The sequence below is a fragment of the Sus scrofa genome, chromosome 15 (genome assembly GCF_000003025.6).
Source record: "Sus scrofa isolate TJ Tabasco breed Duroc chromosome 15, Sscrofa11.1, whole genome shotgun sequence".
NCBI classification, from domain to species: Eukaryota; Metazoa; Chordata; class Mammalia; order Artiodactyla; family Suidae; genus Sus; species Sus scrofa.
Window position 1 is genome coordinate 51,458,510 of NC_010457.5, and position 12,226 is coordinate 51,470,735.

At 38.3% G+C, this 12,226-nt stretch overlaps 1 long non-coding RNA gene across 2 annotated transcripts in view; it reads right to left on the reverse strand.

Moving 5' to 3' along the window:
* Window positions 1-12,226, reverse strand: part of LOC102162238 — a 65,779-nt gene that overhangs the window by 13,047 nt on the left and 40,506 nt on the right. For both annotated transcript variants that reach the window (XR_308034.3, XR_001301409.2), the window contains exons 2-3: window positions 1,489-1,566; window positions 191-240 (exon numbers count right to left, since the gene is read on the reverse strand). This is a non-coding gene — a long non-coding RNA (uncharacterized LOC102162238). The remainder of the gene's footprint in view (window positions 1-190; window positions 241-1,488; window positions 1,567-12,226) is intronic.

Consider the following 12,226-nt stretch of genomic DNA (forward strand, 5'->3'; position numbering starts at 1 on the left):
TATATGATTCATCTTCACAGTTTTTGTTCTTTAGTTCTTTCTTATTATCTCCTTGCCATCCTATTACCATAATGTAGATCAGAAACCTGCACCTTGAGTAGATTAAACAGGAGTAGAAATCTACTACAACAATAGTTGCTAGGAACCTAAGCCTGTTAAAAATAGAATATTTAGTAAATTCCTCATTTACCTTGAGTCAACTTTCACTGCTCAGTAGACTGAGTAATATTTCAGAGTAACCTAAGGAAAAAGAAAATACTGGTTATTTTGGCAAGGTAGAGGATAAAATGTGCATTCTTTTTGAAACCCATTTCTAATTTTGATCTTTTGACTTTTGTACTAAGTGGCAGCGTGAATGTGAACAAATTAGTCCCTCTTAGGGGCTAGTTTTGTCATCTGTAAAAAAACAGGATGTTGTACAGGAAGTTCAAAAGGCATCCTTGAAACTCTACTATCTATGATTTTATTTAGAAGAACCTAAATCTAGACAATGACCATAACTTGGAGCTCATAAAGTTGAAAAGGGAATATAAATGTGCTCTGGAGTGTGGTTCAAAAGGAAATTGGAAACTGAAAACTCTTGTGCTGATGAGTGGCCATATATTCGGGGTTTAAAAATATCTTTAAGAACAGAGTCATTTTGTCAAAGAAAACATGTCCCTGTCTGTGTGCACACATGTGTAGGTGTATAATCCCAACATATCCGACAGGTATAGCAGAAACAGATATGAGGGCTAGAGTTGTGGACATAGACATGATCTAGGAATTCCATCTTCTTGACTTCCCCTTTTATCTCTACAACATGAAACTCTGCAAAACCCCAGGTCTCCAAAGACCACAACTTAAACCATTTCAATGAAAAATTACTGCAATGGAAGACACAGCAAGGAGGGGGAAAAAAAAGGAGGCATCTAAAAAATAAAAACACGTGAAACTCCTCAGAGCCCTCTATAACTTTAAGTTGCCAAAAAAAAATGAAAGAAATAAAAAGAATGATTAAAAAATATCAAGGAGAAATAGGGACAAATGATATAATACCTACCATGGCAAGGGATTCAAAGTGTATCAGGACTAATGACAATAAAATTGACTTTATATACAGTGTTCAGACTGAGAATGAAAGGGGATAACTAGGAGTCTCCATTGTAGTTCAGTGCATTAAGAACCTGACGCTGTCTCAGTGAGCATGCAGGTTCGATCTCTGGCCTCATTCAGGGGGTTAAGAGTCCACCATTACTGTAAGCTGTGGTGTAAGTCACAGATGTGACTCAGACCTGGTGTTACCATGGCTGTGGCTTAGGGTGCAGCTGAAGCGTCAATTCAACCCCTGTTCCAGGAACTTCCATATGCTGAGGTGTGACACCAAAAAATAAATAAATTTATTAAAAATAAATAAAGAGGGATAAAATAAAACAACAACAACAATAATAATAATAAAATTTATTAAAAATAAATTTATTCAAAATAAATAAAAGAGGGATAACTTACCACCAGTGGGGGATGGACATTTTGGAGGGATGTCATGGTTGTTCAGAAGGTGAGAGATTACTTCCAAGTGTGGTAAAACTGTGACAAGAATCAGAATAAAGCCAAATACTCTTAGGTTAAAAAGATACTGAAAAGCAGCTGCATACAATGGAAACTTTTAGAAAAGAGATGAAGTGTTTATAAAATTTGGGTTTGAGTAGATTTAGAGAAAGGACAAAAGACATTCCAGGCAGAGGAAAAGGCTGCCAAACTAAAGAAGGGCAAAAAGAGGATAATGTGCATCTGGGAACATCATCTATATTTTTCAGAAGCAAAGGCTGAAAAGTAGTGGAAAGTATATTTATTCATTCAATAATTAACGATTCAAAATTTACTGTGTGTTCTAGGTATTGGACAAAACCCCTTGACATCATTCTATGAGGCGACAAATAATATGTAAGAGGTTATACAAGATAAAAATACATGTTATAGAAAAATATATATCAAGAAAAGGAACTAAAATGATAGAAACATGAAATGTTTGAGTGAGAGTTGCATGGGAGCCTCATTGAGAAAATGAATTTATTTTTTTTTTTAGGACTGCACCCTTGGCATATGGAGTTTCCCAGGCTAGGGGTCACATCGGAGCTGCAGCTGCTGACCTACACCACAGCCACAGCAACGCTGGATCGCCCTGAGTCTGCAACCTCCACCACAGCTCATGGCAACGTTGGATCCTTAACACACTGAGCAAGGTCAGGGATCAAACCAGCATCCTCATGGATATTAGTAGGGTTCATTTACCCATGAGCCATGATGGGAACTCTGAGAAAGTGAATTTTGAATCAAAGCCTGCACTAGTCTTACTGGATGTGTGAGTGAAGGGAGGAAAGGCCTCCTGTACCAAGGACCTAAAGTGGGAACAAGCCAGGAACAGTAGGGTAATATGGTTGGATAGCGGCCTGAGATGAGGGGAACAAGGTAACCAGGCAACAATGCATGTAGGGTTTAGAGAATATAGTAAGTGCACTGATTTTTACTGACACAATTAAGAAGGCACTGGAGGGCTTTTTTTTTTTTTTTTTTAAATTGGTTCTCGTTTAAAAAAAAAAACAGCTTTATTGAAACATAATTGACATACAATAAACTGAAAATTAACATATAATTTAATAAGTGTTGTCATATGTATTGCACTGGTCATGTTCTCCAGGAACAGAACCAATTACATATTTTTCTTTTTCTTTTTCCTTCCTTTTCCCTTTCTCCTTCCCTCATTCCCTCATTCCCTTCCTTCCTCACTTCTTTCTTTCTCTTTCTGTCCTTCTTTTTTCCTTCATTCCTTCCTTTCACCCTTCCTTCCTCCCTCTTCCTTCCTTTCACCCTTCCTTCCTTCCTTTCACCCTTCCTTCCTTCCTTTCACCCTTCCTTTCTCTTTCTTTCTTTCTTTCTTTCTTTCTTTCTTTCTTTCTTTCTTTCTTCTTTCTTTCTTTCCAGTTGGTTATGGAAGCTGAGAATTCCCACAATCTGTCGTCTGCAAGCTGGAGACCCAGAAAACCCAGAGGCATAATTCAGTCTGAAGCCACTGGAGGGTTTTAACCAGAAGAGGAGCTTGATTCAATCTGCATTTTCCAATGATAAATCTCTCCACTGAGTTGAGAGAAGAGAGCAGGAGACAAGAACAGAAATGGGAAGATCAGTTAGGATGTTAGACCAATAATCCAAAAAAGAGAAGATGCTGAATGGGCCAAGATGATGGTGGGGGAAATGGTCAGATCCTGGTTATAGGCTAAGGATGAGATGGATGAAGGAAAGAAAAGTTTCAAATTTGACTTCTAGGTTTTCAGCTTTGGCAACTAAAAGATGAACAGGTGATGTGGGAAGACTGAGAAAGGAATTACTTTTGGTTTCATGTTATGTTTTTGACAGGAAAATATCAGGAACTCAATTTTGGATGTGTTATTTTTGATATGAATATGAGATATCAAGTGGTGGTGTTAATCAGGTAGTTAGATATATAATTCTGAAGTTTAGGGGAGAGGTCTAAACTTGAGATGTAAATACAATGTGAATGGCTTGTAAAGCCATGAAACTGTGTAAAGCCATCTAAAGGAGTGGGTGTGGGTGAAGAAGAAAAAAGCGAGAAGGACTCAGCCTAGAGATCTTCAATAGCTGGATCTGGAGGCATAAAGAAAGGCCAGTGAAAATAATCTAAGAGAGACCAGAAATATGAAGAAAAATCAGGAATGCATAGAAGCCAAGGGAAAGTGTTCCAAGAGGGAGAAAGTAGTTTACTATGTCCAATGCTTTTGACAGATCAAGTTAAATGAATATTAAAAAATGACAGGATGGTATCTAGCCAAGCAGGTTTGGGGGTGTGGTTAGGGCAAAACTGGACTGGATTGTGTTTAAGAGAGCATGTAAAGATAAAAATAGAAACAATAGATATAAAACCTTTTAAGAGGATCTAGAAGGAATAGAAGTAATGGGGCAGTTTTTACAAGAGGGAGCGGGATCCAGATCTGATTTTCCTTTCTTTTACATTTTTTAAGGTGAAACACTGTAAGCATGTTTGTGTGGTGATGAGAATCACCAAGTCAAGTAAATTGGAAGGGGAAGATAAAACCAGGTCAAAAAGGTATTAAGCATTAGGCTGATAACTTTGAGCTTGTCTTATAGGCATTGAGGACACACTGAGGTCAGAGGCATATATGTTCAAAATTGATAAAAAAAAAATCAGTGGGAATCATAGCTTAAATTAGTCTCAAAGTAGATAAAAGATAGAGACAGAAGGTAATTGAAATGATGCTACCAAACCAGAATCAAGCATACATCACAACAAATAATGTGGGCTGGGAGTGAGAAAGAGTGAACAGTTCAAGTGAAGTGTAAACTTTCATTTACAGGTGATTAAAAGAACAGTGGTAGTATTCACTGAAATAGGGAAATAGGGGAAAGTGGGGCATGGACCAGGTTGAGATAGTATTGCTGTGCTCATAAGACATCTGTATGGAACATTCTAAAAAGCAGTGGAAAATAATCACTGTGTTGAAGAAAATTAGCTTAGGAAAACTCTTGTCTCTTCTGAATGTTTAAAAATCATAAAAAGCTTAGTAAACCAAATTAAAATAAAAATATAGCCAATGCTTTGGGGCTCATTTCCCTTTAATGTGATTTGGAAGGCAATGAATGATGAGCAGGATATACAGTTATGCGAGAATCCTTTAATACTTCCTTAACAAGTTAAATAGTTATATAAGAAATAAAATAATACTTTCTTAATATCCTATTTTATCTCTTAGGAAGCAAAAGGTAATATGCACTAATTGGAAATGTGGGAGAATTTATACCTAGACATTTTGATTCCAGGAGATACCGCTAGTTTTATGGTGTCTGAGATATGAAGATACCATTGTTGGAAATGAGACTAAGCAATAGTACCTGAGACTTTGAGAATTCTCAGATAATAGGTGTAAATAATCATGGCCCAAGTCTATTACTCTGAATTGCCTTCACCTCAGCCCTAGTATATCCCGAGTATGGATGTACCCTTCTTCTCTACCATTAATAGCATTTTGCCCAGATTTTGGTGTCATTCTTAGTTTTCTGATGCTTCACGTTCTGAATGCCCACACCCTCACCCCAACTTTATTCTTAGCTCTTTATCCTGTTCTCAGCCCTGAGCACTTCCTTCTCTCTACCCCAAGTACTTTTCATTTAGTCTTTTCCTGTCCAGCACAGAAAGTGAGTTTCATTGCTTAATGGGATGGGCCACCTAGATAAGATATATTTAAACAACTTGAGAAAAGCTTTTAATCCAGTTTTCAGCTTCCATGATAGCCTTAAGGTGCAAGAACAAAGGTATGTTATGGCCATTACATCCTAAGGCAAGGGCAGATGAGAAGGAAAAAAAGGAGTAGAAGAAAAAGGTCGAGAGAAGCATAGAAAAAAGGAAACACATGCACACACAGAAACAGAAAGAGGGGTTATATTTATCCTGAATACTTAAGCCATAGGTCTTAGGTCACAGGTGATAGGTCTTAAGTCATAATATTCCAATCCAAGGACTGCTGTCAACCCATAATTAATTTTTTCAAATGTGTGTGGCATGACAAAGTAGGATCAACTTAATGAATTTTTTATAATTCAAGTTTATTAAATTTACAACTGTGATTTATTCTAGAGTATATTCTTCCTATGTTTTGTGTCATATATTCCATTAAAAATGATAAAAAAAAACCAAATGATACTGCTTTGCTTTTTTTTTTTTTTTTTTTTTTAAATGGCCACACTTGCGGCATATGGAAATTCCCAAGTTAGGGGTCAAATTGGAGCTGCATCTGTGGTCTATGCCACAGTCATGGCAACACCAGATCCTTAACACACTGAGTGAAGCCAGGGATCAAACTTGCATCACATAGAGATAATGTCAGGTCCTTAACCTGATGAGTCAAAATGGTAATCCTAATACTGTTTATTTTTAATTTCTGGCAAAATTAAAAGTGGACATTTATGTGAATGAGTATACCTGTGTATATAAGTATGTGTAGTTTATATACTATTTACTCAACAAAAATTCCTAAACCTGGCAACTATTATCTAACTTACTTCTGTATCAACGTATTTCAACTTGCAAGTTAAGCAAAGGGGTCTATGAGTAAATGAAAGAATTCATCAACATAGCCTCAGTACATATATACTCCAATGAATCTAGTTAGCACCTACTTTTGTCTCTACTTAAGTGGCAGAATAAAGTAGAAATAAAGCTATACCTTGAAGAGGTAAAGAATTAAGAATGTAAAGCATCAGCAAAGAGCCATCATCACCTCAGATGCTCTAACATCTATCTGTAAGACCAGTTTGGTGATCCTTAACCCCATGTAGGGATGGTTTCATGTGAGGTTAGGCAGGTCCCTACATTTTTCTTTTCTTATTTATAGGTATGTTCCTATTCAGATTTTTAAGGGCCTTCATCTTATTTGGGCTGAACTTAAATGTTTCCCAGGACTGAAACAGTTTTTTTTTCCCTTGATTGTCTTGTGTATAATTATCTCCATTTTTTTTTTTTTTCTCCTGTCTCCACTCACCTTTCCAGGCAGGAACTTCTAGGGACCTAAATTCTATTTGCCTGTGTGTGACTGCCCTCCAGTTAACATATCACAGGACCACCTAATGTTCACTCATTTTCTTCTGATGCCTCTAAATCAGTATTCTGAGTGACCTTTGGTATAACTTCCCTCTGTTGCTCTAGTCTTTTATCCAAGAAGGTGGCAACATCAGGTCTCCAAGCGCCAGCCCACAGTTCAATAATGTGGATCGGTTTCTCAATCTTTTTTGCCTGAATACATACAAATGAAAAAGAATTGCTCCATTTCTTTTCAACGTGCTTACTTCTGACCTTTCACGTTTTCGCAAATCAACATTTGCAAAGGCAACAGTACAAAAGGAAAAAAAATTGGAAGGAGGAGAGAAAGGATAACCCAGCACTTTCACTTTGCCAGAGAAGTCTATTGACTTAGAGCAACAGCCGACCTTTCTCAGGAAGGACATCTTCAGACAGGTGGTGTTCCTGTTAATCATGAATTATCATTCTGCTCCTAGTGTCTGGGCCTTCTCTCCTCACGAATATGAAGATAACGCAGTAACACAGAGGCAGGCCAAATTCTCTTAGAATCCGGAATGCTAGTGCTGAAAAAGCATTTAGAGGTCAACCTGTGCACAAAGGCACTCATTTCAATAACAAACACAACTTGAGAAATCTTTCTTTACCTACCTGTGTGTTTGAGGGGCGGGGGAGACCCACCATGGAGCATGCTAGGTATGGGAATGTACAGATGGAAAAAACAAATGAACAAAAAAACCAGTTTCTATCCTCTTGAATAAATAAATACTATCCAGAGAGGTTAAGTGATGTAGCAGAGATTATGTGTTTAGGACAGGAGCTATCCTGATCTCTAGTATTATATACCCATTATCTTTCTTTTTTTAAGGCATATTTATTTGCCCTTCCAGCTCTAAGGGGATTAATAACATCCTCATGCTGCTGCTGAGTTACCATTGTATCACCCTCATTCATCCTTGTGCTCACCGCTGGCCAGTAGAGTGCCTTGAACATGGCTCGTGCTTATATTTCTTGTTAAATATGTGTACACTTCCCAGGGGGTGTAGACACAACTATAACCTATGTTGGTGGAATTGTGTGTAGGGCAAGAGTGGGGATGGGGAAAATATGTCATTATGGAGGACTGGGCTACTGTTCACAATGATTTCATAATTCAGTGATTCAAAGGTCAAAAAGGTTAAAACTGAGTCATTGACACACCAATAAAGAACATTCTTTTCAAACTTGCTTCATCCTTGTCTGCCTTGTGACTTTCAATCAACTGAGAACCTAATTAATGATTTGTACTGCCTCAAAAAACATAGGAAAGTAAATAATGCTTACATATAACATTAAAGTGTAGCAAAACACCTGGCCCAAAGATAATCAAAAAATATCAGAACAAGAACATGGATAATTTTGATACATAAAAATATGATTTAACTTTTAAGTTTTGCACCAGAAAGAGCTTCGTGAAAGCATACTTAGTGATTTTATTTTCTATAAATGAGACTATTACAGCCTAAAGAGTTTGTCAGGATATTCACTATAAATCAGACTAATTTTCAGGGAGCACAGTTGGTAATAAAAATAGAATAACTTATTAAGACAAAAAAATTACCCAGATATTTTTCAAGAAAAAAAAACAAAACAAAACTCATATGAGTAACAAAACCCTCAAAAAGATATCTGACTAGGAGTTGGAGTTCCTGTGGTGGCTCAGTGGTTAACAAACCTGACTAGTATCCCTGAGATTGCGGGTTTGATCCCTGGTCTTGCTCGGAGGGTTAAGGACCTGGCGTTGCCGTGAGCTGTGGAGTAGATTGTAGATGTGGCTCAGATCATGCATTGCTGTAGCTGTGGTATAGGCCAGCACCTATAGCTCTGATTTAACCCCTGGCTTGGGTATCTCCATATGCCGTGGGTGTGGCCCTAAAAAGACAAAACCAAAAAACAGACAGAAGATATCTTACTAGGAGTTCCCTGTGGTGCAGTGGATTAAGGATCTGGTGTTGTCACTGCTGTGGCTTGGGTTTGATTCCTGGATCCCTGGCCTGGGGAATTCCGCATGCTGCGGGTGCAGCCAAAAAAGAAAAAGAAAGAGAGAAAGAGAGAAAGAGAGAAAGAAAGAAAGAAAGAAAGAAAGAAAGAAAGAAAGAAAGAAAGAAAGAAAGAAAGAAAGAAAGAGAGAGAGAGAGAGAGAGAGAGAAGAAAGAAAGAAAGAAAGAAAGAGGGAAAGAAAGAAAGAAAAGAGAGAAAGAAAGAGAAAGAGAAAGGGAGGAAAAGGAAGGAAGAAAGAAAGGAAGGAAGGGAGGAAACTACAGAGAAAGGCTGAGAAGAATGGTATAACTTCTGGGAACAGAGCTAAAATTGAAGTAAGATAAACCACTAAAATCTTGGTAAATTTGTAAGGAAGCCACATTAAGATTTCTCCAAATTCAGACCTAACCCTTCAGCTTTTAGGTACAGATAAGTCCAAAACTATTTCTTGACGGGTTAAATCAAACAGATTTATTTTTTGATTCTTGCCAAAGGATTATTACTAATACGTAGGGTCACCCCAAGCCCAAATCTGGCCCCAGGCATGTCTAAAACTCAGTTTTATCCTTGTACCTCGAAATGATCAAGTTCGTGGTAAATTATAAATTAGAATTACAGTGAATTATTTTCAAGCATAAATTATCAAAAGAAACGGGTTTCAGTTCCTCTGATATTTACATTCTCTCTGCATCGGGCCAGGAACTCTCATGGGAGAACTGGGTCTGAAGTGACCATGGCTGTATCCCCCTGGGTGGGCTGGCAGCCACTGTCCTGGTGGAAGGTAGCTCTGGAGATAGAGGGGCTGGAGCCAGAGCTAAGTGCCAGCCAGAGCTTCTAGGCTCCAAGGCAGTCACCACCCTATCTGAGCTGGGGGTCCAGTGGAGGCGCTGGAGCAGATAGATGCCCTTAGGGAGCTAGGTTTCTTGCTGGGTGTGATGGCAGTTTCTACATGGGTTGGAGGCCTGGGCTTGTGCTTCTGTGCTGGTTTCATCCTCCTACCCCTATAAGCTTTTCCCTTTGTTAATAGCTGGGTTGGTGCTGGAGTTGTTGGACCTGCATTAAACTAGTCCCTCTCCCTCCCAAAGGTGTGCAAGGATGTGGGTGCTGGCAGTGACTGGTCAGAGGCAGGGCCCTGGCCTGGCCAGCTCTGTTCTCTGTAAATGTGTCCTTGGCAACAGCAGCCTTACCCTTAGTGGGGAGCAGTGCTGGAGAAAGAGGGGTTGTATCAAGAGCCTAGTGCAAGCCAAGGGCACATTGGGGTGTTTCTGACACTCCTGCCAAGGGCCCAGGCAGTTTTCAATCTGTTTCCTCCGTGCTGGGACTAGCAGTGAGACAATCCGCGCAGGTGCTCTTCAAGATCTGAGGCTTGCATTCTGTGGATTGTCTTTTTGTTTTTTTAATGGTTTCATTTTCTGTGCAAAAGCTTTTCAGTTTGATTAGATCCCATTGGTTTATTTGTGTATTTATTGTCATTATTCTAGGAGATGGATCAAACAAGATATTGCTGTGATTTATGTCAAAGAGGGTTCTGCCTATGTTTTCCCCTAGGAGTTTTATAGTGTCTGCCCTTATATTTAGGTCTTTAATCCATTTTGAGTTTATTTTGGTATATGGTGATAATGTTCTACTTTCATTCTTTTGCATGTAGCTTTGCCAACAATGCAACAGACAAGGGCCTAATCTCCAAAATATGTAAATAACTCATGCAACTCAACAACAGCAACAACAAAAAACAACCCAATTGAAAAATGGGCAGAGAACCTAACATTTCTCCAAAGAAGACATATGGATGGCCAATAGGCATATGAAAAAATGCTTAATGTCACTAATTATTAGAGAAATGCAAATCAAAACTAAAATGAGGTACCACCTCACACCTGTCAGAATGGCCATCATTAACAAGTCAACAAATAATAAATGCTGGAGAGAGTATGGAGAAAACTGTTGGTGGGAATATAAATTGGCAAAACCACTATGGAAAACAGTATGGAGGTACCTCAGGAAGCTAAATATAGAACTACCATATGATCCAGCAATTCCACTGCTGGGCATATATCCAGACAAAACTTTCACTGGAAAGGATACATGCACCCCTATGTTCATAGCAGCACTATTCACAATAGCCAAGACAGACATGGAAAGAACTTAAATGTCCATTGACAGATGAATGGATTAAGAAGATGTGGTGTATATATATATATATATATATATACAATGGAATATTACTCATTCATAAAGAAGACAAGCTAATACCATTCACAGCAACATGGATGGAACAAGAGAATCTCATATTAAGTGAAGTAAGCCAGAAATAAAAAGACAAATACAATATGATATCACTTATTTGTGGAATCTAAAATATGGAAAAGCTGATCATATCTAAAAATAACAAACAAACAAACAAAGTGAACCAAAAAAATGACCAGATGATGGCCAAGAAGAGCAGAACTGGAGTTTCTGGGGTGGGGAGGAAAGGGGAGGAAGTGGGATGAATGGGCATTTTGGGGGTTTTGGGGATGCAAACTGTTATATTTGGAATGGATGGATAATGGGATCCTACTGTACAGCACAAGGAAATGTGTATGATTGGGTCACTTTGTTATACAACAGAACTTGATGAAACATTGTAAATCAATTATGCTTTAATAATAATAAAATTTAAAAATGCAATGGCATAAAAATAATTATATAACTGTGTTGGTAAATTCATAATATATAAAGATGTAATTTGTGTTACCATAATAGTATAAAGGAAGGCAGAGTGTATGGGAACCATGTTGGAGTAAGGTTTTGTATAGCACTGAAATCAAATTGGTATTGAAGCACCCCCCTTCAAAAAAAATATCAGAGGATTACCACCATCCCCTAAGCTCCACTGGTCTTCAAAACAGCTAGAGAGCTCATCTTCCCAGTCAGTGTGGTACCCTGGGGCTGAAGTCTCCAATATGTGGCTCAAACCTCTGGTTTTCCAGGGAGGGCATCCCAGATCCCGGGATGTCCCTTCCTCTTCTGGATTCCTTATTGGGGTATGGGGCCCAAATAAATAGCTTCTCCCTTTCCATCAGTCTCCATGCAGATCTCCCTTTACAGCCATTGTTGTAGAAGAACCATCTTGCTAGTCTTCAGGTCACTGTCAGCTAGAGTTGTTCTATATGCAGTTGTGGTTTGATATGTTCTTGATGGAGGTGAGATCACCGTCCTTCAGGTCCTCCGACTCGGATCATGAGCCTGCTCTTCAATCATGTTTTTCTTTATTAAACAAGTTTTCTCCTAAAGCAGCTTTACAGATGAATTTTAGAATGGTTTATTTCTCCAGAAACCTAATCTCCTTCATTACAGGGCTTTTAAAAATAATTTAATTTTATGAAGATATTTTAACTAATGCTGGGGCTACTCTGCTGATAGCTCCTTGTTTAGACCAGGCTTCTTCACTGAATATATTTTTTAAAATGTTTTGTATACTCTTAGTTTATAGGCAGTAGATACCTAGTCGGACATATATATAGCTTTGTAATTAGAAACTTTGTGTGTTTGTTTGTTTGTTTTTGGCTATAAAAAAAGAGGCATGCAGCTGGCCAAGGATTAAACTGGCACCACAGCAGTGACAATGCTGAATCCTTA